Below are 11,003 nucleotides of genomic sequence, written 5' to 3'. Positions count from 1 at the left end.
AATTAAATGATCAAATAAAACTTAAAAAGAATATTAATAATTATTTAATATTTTTAGAATAGGTGTATAATATCACCTATTCTAAAAAAAATATTAATAATTATTTAATATTTTATTAATTTAAAATTATATTTTTTATTTAAAATATAACATATTAATTATTTAAAATATGAAATAATCATGTTATTGATTTAGAAAAAGACAGCAATATTTTTTTCTCTAATGCAGCCCCTCTTTTTCTCTCTAATGCACCATGCCCAAAAAAGAAATGGGAAATTTGGGCCGATGTCCTAATATTTCGGCCCATAATGACAAATGACCCCATTTTTTTAAAAAAATTGTCAATTGACCCCCTGCTTACGCCATAACGACATGAGATTACAAAAATGTCCCTCTAGTCTATATGATACTCGTGCGTTCAAACTCAATGGTCATCCCACATTCAAAATTCTCGTGCAAGTGTCGTTCAATCTCACTCTGCAAAACCATTGTCCATCTACTGCCGTAATCAAAGTTCTTGGGTAAGTGAATTTAATTTTTGTCTTGCATGTTGTGTTGCATCTGTTTAGGTTGGTTTCGCTTGATCAATCGTCACGTTCATAACTGGTTTCGGGGTTTAATCAATCACGTCTGTTTTTATTTTAGGTTTCGATGTGTTTTCAATGTGTTTTGCATTGGTTGAGGACGAAGAAGATATAGTTAAAGTCAGACAAGGTAGTAAGCGAGTTTTGCGAGAGCGAGATGGGCTAGAGCAAGACAAGAGAGAGCAAGATAAACGAGATCAAGATGAGCAAGAGCGAGAGCGAGATCAGTGAGAGCAAGATGAACGAAATTGGCGAGAGCGAGACTTTAATAGTATGTTTTATTAGTGATTTTTTAGTACGAACCTGTTAAATGATAAATTGAATGTTCATACAATGCAGGAGTCATTTAAGATGTCAAAATCTTTGAAAATTCGTGAAGTTGATAAGTTTCCCGAGCAAGTCATCAGCCTAGCCCACGTTGCCAATGCCAACAAGATTGTAAATGAGAAGCTTACCGGAAGGCAATTAGAAATGTTCAAGAGAACATTTTTTGGGCGATTTGTAGACATTGAACTTGTATTCAACAACGCACTAATCCACCATATGTTATTGAGGGAATTGAAGTAGTCGGGAGCGGACTTGATTAGTTTCTTTGTCAGAGGAAAGGTTGTCATATTTTCGAAGGATGACTTTTTATTGATCACTGTTTGTGGCGGTCTCCTATGCAAGTTTTACGGAGTGAGGAGTCCTCGCAAGAACTTGCGACGAGGTACTTTGGTAATCGGACGACCTGAGATGCATTCCACTTGAATTTACTGGAAAAAGAATACAAAAATTTGGTATTTGAAAACAATGATGATGATATTAAAATTACCCTAATATACTACAAGAGGTTGCAATGATGGGTAAAATTAAACAAAAGAATGTTGTCGATCGTACTCTATTTGACGATGTTGAAGACATAGATTAATACAACAATCTTGATTGGGGTACAATTATTTGGAAGAGGACACTCGACACCTTGAAGACTACACTGAATGACAAGGTTGGTTTATACAAGGAGAATGTGAGGGGAAATAAAAATCATGTTGTGAAGTACTCGCTCCATGGATTTCCTTAAGCATTTCAGGTAGATGTTCCTTAACTTAACTTTATCTTTGATTTAACATTAACATAGTTATAGATACGAGTGGTTTGAATTTAGGTATATGGACGTACGAGATTCTATCATCAATAGCAAGGAACGTTGCCACTCAAAAGAGCAAGGTAGTTGTGCCTTGTATATTACGGTGATCATGCTTCTACTCGGTGTCATTCAATGTACTCGAGAGAGACATTTTTTTGTCTCAAAATGTAAGTGTAATCTAGTTACAGTATGTTTATTCGGTTGTTAAATGTACACTAACCATCTTACTAGGTTATATCCTTAATGCAGACAAAAGTCAAAGAGGGTCTTGTAATGTCTGATGCTGAGAAGGAGTTTTGGGACACCCCAATTGATAGATGGGTCGTAAGACAAGTACACTCAGACACCGAGAGTTCAAAGAGCTCTAGTAGTTCAAAGAATAGTTCAGAAGGTGGGGAAAGTGAACAATAGGGTAATTCAGAAGGTGGAGTGAGGGACGCCGAATCTGATGGGGACCAAAACATCCACTAGTCTACTTATACCCCTAGCAAGGATATGTTTCATGATGTGCTGGTGGGTGACGTACGTCCTGAGCCTAGGAGGAATGTTCTGTCCCGGAGGAGAATCGTTCTGAGCTTGAGGTTTTAGGCCGCAAGGAGGGAGGCAATGTTGATCCTAATGTATAGTTGTACCTGCAGAGCATTAAAAGCTCAGTATCGAGCTTGGATGCCTGTGTATCAAACCTGGAGATGGACATGAGAGAGATCAAAGCACAATTGTGAACCATTTTGTCTCTATTACAGTCTACGAAGGGTTCCATGGTGTTTAAGGTGACGAGGTCCCTCACTCCATAAACAGGCCACGATGCCACCATGTCCCTCATACCGACTCTATCTCGGTCACCCACCCAACCTGTACGTAGGTCATCTACCCCACCTTCGCCTAAGTCACCTACCCCACCTCCACCTATGTCACCTAACTCACATCTACCTCTCAATTCATCTGTACAGTTTAATATCATGACCTCCTCTGACACCATACATCTCGATTCACAGGTATGATCATTATGTGATTCGAAAATTTCATTTTTCATATTTGTTATTCGACATGTTCACCATTTTATTATATTTCTATAGGTTATGGTCAAGAGTTGAAAAACAATACATAAGAGAAAGGCTGTTGATAAATACACACCTCCCGTCAAACCAAAAAGGAAAATAACAAAAGATAAGGAAATTAAGGTTCAACTTCTTTTGGATCGTCCAAATATTAAGTACCCTCTCCCTAGGGTACCTACGATACAATTTAAAGAGACAATCCAATACTCTTTAGAGTATGAGGTTCCAGGTGCTGTATTCACGGAAATGATGAACTGGTTTGCTGATAAGAATACAGACAACGAGGTTCAAGAAAATGCAGTTTGGCCATTATCCAAGTCCTTTTTCTAGGAGTTGACCGAACCAAGTTCATGGGTTGAGTGTGACGTAAGTTTACAATTCTTGTCCTTTTTACCAAGTACATACAGTTTACTCCCCTCTCCTAATGTATATCTCGTTCTAGATGCAGATCCTAAATATCTTATTTCAGTTCATAAAAGATAAATTCTATAGGTGACCAGACACGTGTATGGCCAGCTTTACCATCCTGCCAATTGGAATAACGGTAACCATTTACTGCACTTCTGAATAGGAATACGTTGGTTTACTATTATGTGTTTTTAATGTTCATTTCATTGTGTAGAGTCACCAAAATTCTCGAGATGGGGCCTACAAACATATTAAGAACAAATCGACTTTGCATGCCGCCGTAGTATGAGGAGAAGAGACGTTTCCGGATTATGTCATGGGTAAATTCGATGTCAAGTGGTCAAATGTGGACTTCGTGTATACGACAACAAACATCAACATTGGATGTTGATTGCATTCGATCTAAATAGAGGCCAAATTTTCGTATTTGATTCACTACCGTCCATGACATTGAAGAAGAAGTTGGAGTCTTGCCTTGAACCATTCACTTACACCCTGCCATCGCTTTTTCACTTTTGTGACTTCAAACATTAGAAGCTGGACACAAAAAACGTCTCATTGGAAGATATCCTGACCTACCTCTCCAAACACACAACATGGGTCGTTAGATTGTGGAATATTTGTTGTAATATTCTTAGAATATTTAGTGACTGGTAGTACACCATCTGTAATCACTCAGGAGAAGATGAGTGACTATAGGGTACAATTGACATGTCAATTGTGGACGAACACTCTATATTATTGACGTATATGTATATTACGTATATTATGTATATTATTGATGTAATTTTACTAACATGTTATTTAAATTGTTAGTGTAGAACTAACATGAATAGAAAATTATTTGAGTAACACAAATAGACAAACTTGAGGAAAGTTATGTAAGTGATAGCGAGATTAGCAAGAGTAAGATCCAAAGAAAACGAGACATTTCTAGAAAGATTCATGAATAGCCAACAAGTTAATTAAACTTATAAAAGGGAGAGCGAGATAAGCAAGACATTTTAAGAGATCCGCAAATAGACAAACTTTAGTAATTAAACTTATAAACAAGACATTTTAAACTTTTTGAGGATTACGGTGGCATATAGAAAATTACAGTTTTGAGGATTACAAGTGGCACATAGAAAATTACAGTTTTCAGGATTACAACTGGCACATATCGACTAACATTTGAATCATTTGGATTAGAATCAGTAGGTTGCCCGGATGTAAACAGTTTACTGCAGTTTTGTCAATTATGCCTGTAGTTCCCACACCTACCACATTTTATTTGTCTGCAATGTTTTCCTTTTGATGGTATTCTTTGTACTCTTCATCGCCCGACCTGTACCACTCTTCTAGAAGGTGCAATATGATTTTCCACAAATCTCGAAGGTCTCTTCCATTCAGATATGTGACCGAGTGGATTTATGGGCTCTGCATAAGCAACCATGAGGGAGTCAACGCTATAGAATGGACTGCACAAACCTTGGATAGGGATGTTTCATTCTCGCACAACCACAATTGCATGCGAACCTGGGATACCGAGTGAGTCAAATTTCTTGCACGTGCATTCCTTCATATGGAGGTTCACAATACCATCCAATTGATTGTCCCACACATGGATTCTATAACAATCAATCGGCTCAACTCAATATTATCTACCCTTGTCACACTCAGTTGCTAATCGATTTTCACAGTAGTCCGAGTGTGACGTCGTTCGAGATGCCCAATAATTTCTCCGTACATAAAACCGTGACTGGATGAGGCCTCAAACATGTTCTAATAAGCACATTATGGGCAACTGTCGATATTCTTTGGTCAATGTATTGAAACACTTTGCACTATTGGACGTCATGTTATCATATGTTTTTTCTGTTTGGTAAACATGTGCCTACCTTTTAAGACCAATATCCTCCAAATATTTCGATACAACACTATTTCGAGTACGTAGGTTGTCCTAGTGTGCTTGGAACTCTGACATGCGAAATGCATGACTGCATCCTTGAACATTCCAACAATCGTATTGTCCTTCAAATTGGAAAAAATATTATTTTCTAGTGGTATGTGCACAATCCATGAAATGCCGTGGGAAAAACTGCACGAATGACATTACCAATAGATACCGCTCGATCGGACACGAACACCAAGTTAGGGGGTTCTCCAACGGCACACTTCAAATTCGACATAAACCACTTCCAAGCTCGATTAGTTTCATTGTCCACTATTACATATGTTAGTGGGTAAACTTGGTTGTTACCATCCATGGAAACGCCGACGAACATGATCCCTTTGTATTTTCCTTTTAGATGCGATCCATCAACAATTATCACAGGTCGACAACTTGAAAAACATCTAATACAAGGCCCTAATGCCATAAACATGTACTTGAAATGGACATCATTTTCAAATTTGATTTCAAACCTTGTACCTAGATTCTCCATTTTTAACGCTTCATCATATGCATGTAAAACAGCGTACGACTCTTCTGGAGTACCCCTAGTGAGAGCATAAGCAATTTCCCATGCACGCCATGCCTTATCATAACTTATGTTTACGCCGTACTCTTTCCTCATATCCTCAACGATGTGACGATAAACACGTCTTATGCTTGTAAACTTATCTTTGATTAGTTCACCAATTACCGCAATCGTTGCTTGTCTATGATCATGATTTAAAATTTCAATAGAACATGTGTGCAACCGCATATACTTCATGATCTTAAATATGTCACACTTTAGAATTTTCACTACACGAAGGCTCCACTTACAATTATCCTCTATACATTTGACAGTAAACAAAGACTTAGTTGACTTCCTTACCTTATATTCAAAATTATTATTTATGGACAGAATAAGCAATCTCATTTTTAAATCACTCTTACTCAAAAAAAAAATTGACCAACTTCAATATATGTCTTAGATGAAGAGGTATTAGGCATAATCAATTCCCCTTTACGACATGAAGACATAAAATTCAATCCTACTAATCTCTCATTAACAGCCACTTCTAAAGGACCACATTTCATAAAATTCAATCCTACTTATCTTTTATTATCAACCACGAAAGGATTACGCTCTTCTGAAGGACCACAATCTATAATATTCAAGCCTGATGATCTCTCATTACCAACAACGAAAGGATCACGCTCTTCTGAAGAACCACAATCCATTGAAGTCCTCCTTATCTCTCATTACCAAGCACAGGTCCATTACATTAAGTTTCTCTTTCCAAGTCCACTGCATGAATGCTATCATTATCTATTGATAATGTTGATGGTTGACTATTCATAGACAATGGAATATCACCCTCTTCTCGATTAAGCTCATATGATACCTTGTATTGTTTGCCTACACCTGTACCATCATAACTCATATTTACATTGTCGTCGTGGTATGATTTTAGCGTTACATATAGCTGAACTCTACAATGATCTTCTCCGAAAAGAAGGAAGCGAACATCACCGTCATTCTATATGTACTGTGGAAGGGCTTTAAGGTCAAGCTTATATTTAACTTTCATAACAACATCAAACTCTGAGCAACTTACATTTGCAACCCTATAAATGTGAGCTATAAGTTCTTCATACTTCAAGGTAATATGCATAATGATTTCTGTTAGCTTGCCTCCAACATACAAATTTTGGTTCTCATCCCAATGACCTTGTATCGAATTAGTAGACACTTTTTTGTCATCCTACAAAGCAAAAGAACATTTTTTATTAAGCAGATAGTAATACACATGGATCTCTCTCGTTGTCGCTCCCAATTGCTCTTGCTCTCACTGTCGCCCTATCTCGCTCTCAAGCTGTCGGTTTATCTCGCTCTTTTGTTGTCGCTCTATTTCGCTCTCAAGCTGTCGCTCTATCTCGCTCTCTCCACCTTTCTCTTTGTCGCTCTATCTCGCTCTCCCCACCTTTCTCGCTGTTGCTCTCTCTCTCCATCTTTCTTGTTGTCGCTCTTTCTCACACCCCTTTCGTTATGTTATTTACATACCTTTTCTGAGACCACATTCCTACAGACACCAATGAAACCAAGTTCAAGAAAAGTCCGTTCCGTTCTGAAAACTCTGTTTGGTTCCGAAAAACCCCATTCTGGAAAACCTTGTTCAATAAATCTTCGTACAACAAAATGACAGTTAAATGAAGTTTAGATTTTAAAGAATTCACCATTACATGTTTGCTATGTGTTAACGATTTTAAGTTGTAGACAGGTTTTATAAAAACTGTCAAATCAATCGTATAGTGACAAACAATCACATCACGATGGCAGATAGACAGCACGAGCGAGATCCAAGTAGCGAGAGCGAGATAGTTATCAGGGGAAATTCTTGTAATCTCATATCGTGATAACGTCAGCAAAAGGTCAATTGACAGTTTTTTTTTTTAAAATCGAGTCATTTGACATTATGGGCCTAGATATTAGGTCATTGGCCCAAATTTCCTAGAAGAGGGAAATCCCACCTTTTTAAAGGATAATAAAAACCTATCTTCATAAGGATACTTTTAACCTTAGATAATTAATACCCAGAATTTCTAAAACTAAATTACATTATATAAACATATACAAAAGTATAGATTTTTTATTAGAAGATAAAGTGTAAGATATTTGGAAGGAAAAACTTTCCTAACATGTGTCAAGCACATAAAACATAAATATAAATGTGGAACACCTCTCATTTTACAAACTAAACCCAAACAACAACAGTTTCTGCAAGTAGCCAAGTCAGAGAAATCTAACCAACAATTTTTGCAACCAAAGAAAAATACATGAAAAACAAGCGAATAACCTTAAATATTTAAAAAAACAAAAACAAAAACAAAAACAAAAATAACTCAAAAATATCTAAAAATAACAATATAAAAACCAACAAATATCTCAAAACAACAACAAAATCAACAAACAACTCACAATTAGGGGTGTTCATGGATTGGGTTGGGTTGGGTTGGATTGAAAAACATTTTAGACCAAACTAAATTGTTTGGGTTATAAATTTCTTCAACCCAATTAACCTTTATTAAAAAAAATGAACCCAACCCACCTATGAAATATTTGAGTTGGGTTGGTTCGGGTTAATCGGGTCATTTATTTAAAATTTTATTCTAAAAGGAAGCAAAACGTAAATATGTAAAAATCTAATTTAATTATTTTCATATATTGAATTAAGATTAACTACTCAATTTCAATTTAAACAGTAAAAATTATCTTTCTAAAGTGCAAAGAAAATACTTTTAAGAGTTGTTGAAGAATAAATTATTAAAAGAATATCGGATATTAAATAAAACTAAAACCAATATATGTATAAATAATTGTGTTATAAGTAATATATATATATATATATATATATATATATATTATAATATATAATATATTAAAGTCAATAATAAATTCGGGGTTCGGGTTGGTTTGGGTTATATTAGGTGAACCCATAAACCAACCCAACCCATAAAATTTTCACTTATTTAAACCCAACCCAACCCAAATGAGTTAATAATTCAACCCAAACCGCACGAGTTGGGTTGAAATTGATCGATTTTTTCGGATCATCGGGTTTTTTGAACCCCCCTACTCACAATTTTATTCTAGAATAAGCAAAAGTTTTCTCACCATACCTAAATAAAATCACTTACCAATTATTGAAGTTCGAGAAAGAAATGGAGTCAAATGTCTATCTAGATTGACTATAGAATCTTTTTTTCACAAAAAAGTCATTTTTATTTAAACTATTTCGATAAAAATTATTTATAACATACCGTGTTTTAAAAACTATTTCGAGTGATTATTATTATTAAACATTTCATTTTTTTCCAAAGTGACTTATTTTCAAAATTAAACACTTTAAAAGCTAAACAAAATACGCTCTAAGTTGCCATGAGTCATTTTAGGAGTTTGGTCATGTGAGGAGTTCACAAGGGCTTTTTTCACTAAGGACAATTTGGACATCTCTATTCACAATACTAAATTTCATCGACATATTGATATTTTCATCGATATTTCCACATTTTCATGAATTTGATATTGACATGAGGGGTGAATCAATATTTTCATTATATCGTTCATGAAACATAAATTAAGCAACAAAATATCACTATAAATATAATATAAATATTTAGATATGTTAACTTGTTTGAAAATCATAAAATGTTTATTTAACCATTTGAATTTATTTTTTTAGATTTTTTTATTTTGATAATTTTTTAAAATATAATAGATATATTTCATCAAAATATAAATGAGACGTTGATATTTACGATGGACATCGACATTGCATATGGACCTTTAATATTAATATTGTTGTTTTAAAAAATTATTAAAGAAATATTGTTGTTTTGAAACTTATTAGAGAAATATTGTTGTTTTGGGAGTTCGAGGCTAGAGGTCGAACGTTGAGAACTCGACGAACAAAGAAAAACTTGGAAACAATACATAGGTCGAACTTCAACCCTCGACAAGGGAAATCTCGCGAATCTCGCTTAGATTGTCGAAGGTTGAAGTTTCGACACACATCCACCCTCGAGATTGTAGGTTTATTACTTTTCTTTTTCCCTCATAGAGGAAATAAAGTAATGAGATGGTATACTATATGTATCTGTGTACTCGAGCTGCTTCTAACAACCTATGCATTTTGTTATCATTTCGAATTAGACGAAGGCTTGTGGGATTGACGTGAGGGGGTAGGGGTGGCTATATTTCTGGGAGCGAACTCCAGGTGAATATGAAGCGCATGGATACAAGTTATGCTTTGGAATGAAAGACAATTCCGAATTAGCTTTCTACGAATAAAATTTTGTATATTAGGTTGTCGAAGATTACACACATGTCGAAACTTCAAAGCGATTAAGGAGATAAGTGGGCTGAAGCAGATTAAGGAGAGAGCGAGATTCAAAGTGAGATAGTAGGAGAGAGCGAGATGTTGAACGAGATTTTAAGAGAGAGCGAGATTCAAAGCGAGAATGTTGGAGAGAGATTAAAGGTGCGTGATCCAGTAATCTTCATGCGGTATCAGGTTGAAATTGAGAAGAGTAACATTCAGCATATGTTGACAATTTGTAGTAGTTCTCAATAAAATCTTCGTAGTTCATGTTAAATGTGAGAAAACGGCCATAAAATGCGAGCATGGAATGCCAAAATGCTTGCCATTGTTACATGAACATTATCGCTCGGTATGATGGTTTGTTCGAGATCACTAAGTATGAAACACCTGAGAGAAAATGTAACACACGAAGAGGTGTGTTTAATTTCAGATCGACATGCTGGTAAATTGCAGTTGTGAACAACCCAATAAATGGTTGGACAGGAACCGAAATGTCACATCATTTCTGCTTACGACATATTGATCATATGTTGTATGGCGAGATCGTACTACTAGAGAAATATCTGCAGACATCGAGAGGCAGGATTTATTGGACTGGCATCTGATCACAGCTTGGTCGAGAGATGGAGGCCCGAGACGCATACATTCCATATGTCTGTTGGAGAGTGCACTATTCACTCTACAAGACATAGAAGTGTTGTTGGGGTTACCTGTTGACGGTGAGCGGTCACCGGAGTGATGTACGATGACTGGTTAGAAGTTTGTCAACTGTACCTCGGTGCGACCCACCTGCTGACAAGATTAAAGGATCGAGGTTAAGTTTAATATGGTGAGGAACACAATTTCGTGAGCTCACAGATGATGCAGACGAGGAAACCGTCATAAGATATGCGCGAGCATATTATACTACAATGATGGGTGGAAGTCTGTTTTTAGATAAATCAAGTCATTTTGTTCACTTGATGTTCCTGCCACTGTTAGCTAACCTCCATGATGCGGGGTGGTATTCGTGGGGTAAGAGCATGCTTGGAA

The sequence above is a fragment of the Benincasa hispida genome, chromosome 5 (assembly GCF_009727055.1).
Source record: "Benincasa hispida cultivar B227 chromosome 5, ASM972705v1, whole genome shotgun sequence".
Taxonomy (NCBI): Eukaryota; Viridiplantae; Streptophyta; class Magnoliopsida; order Cucurbitales; family Cucurbitaceae; genus Benincasa; species Benincasa hispida.
This window is presented reverse-complemented; position numbering follows the sequence as displayed.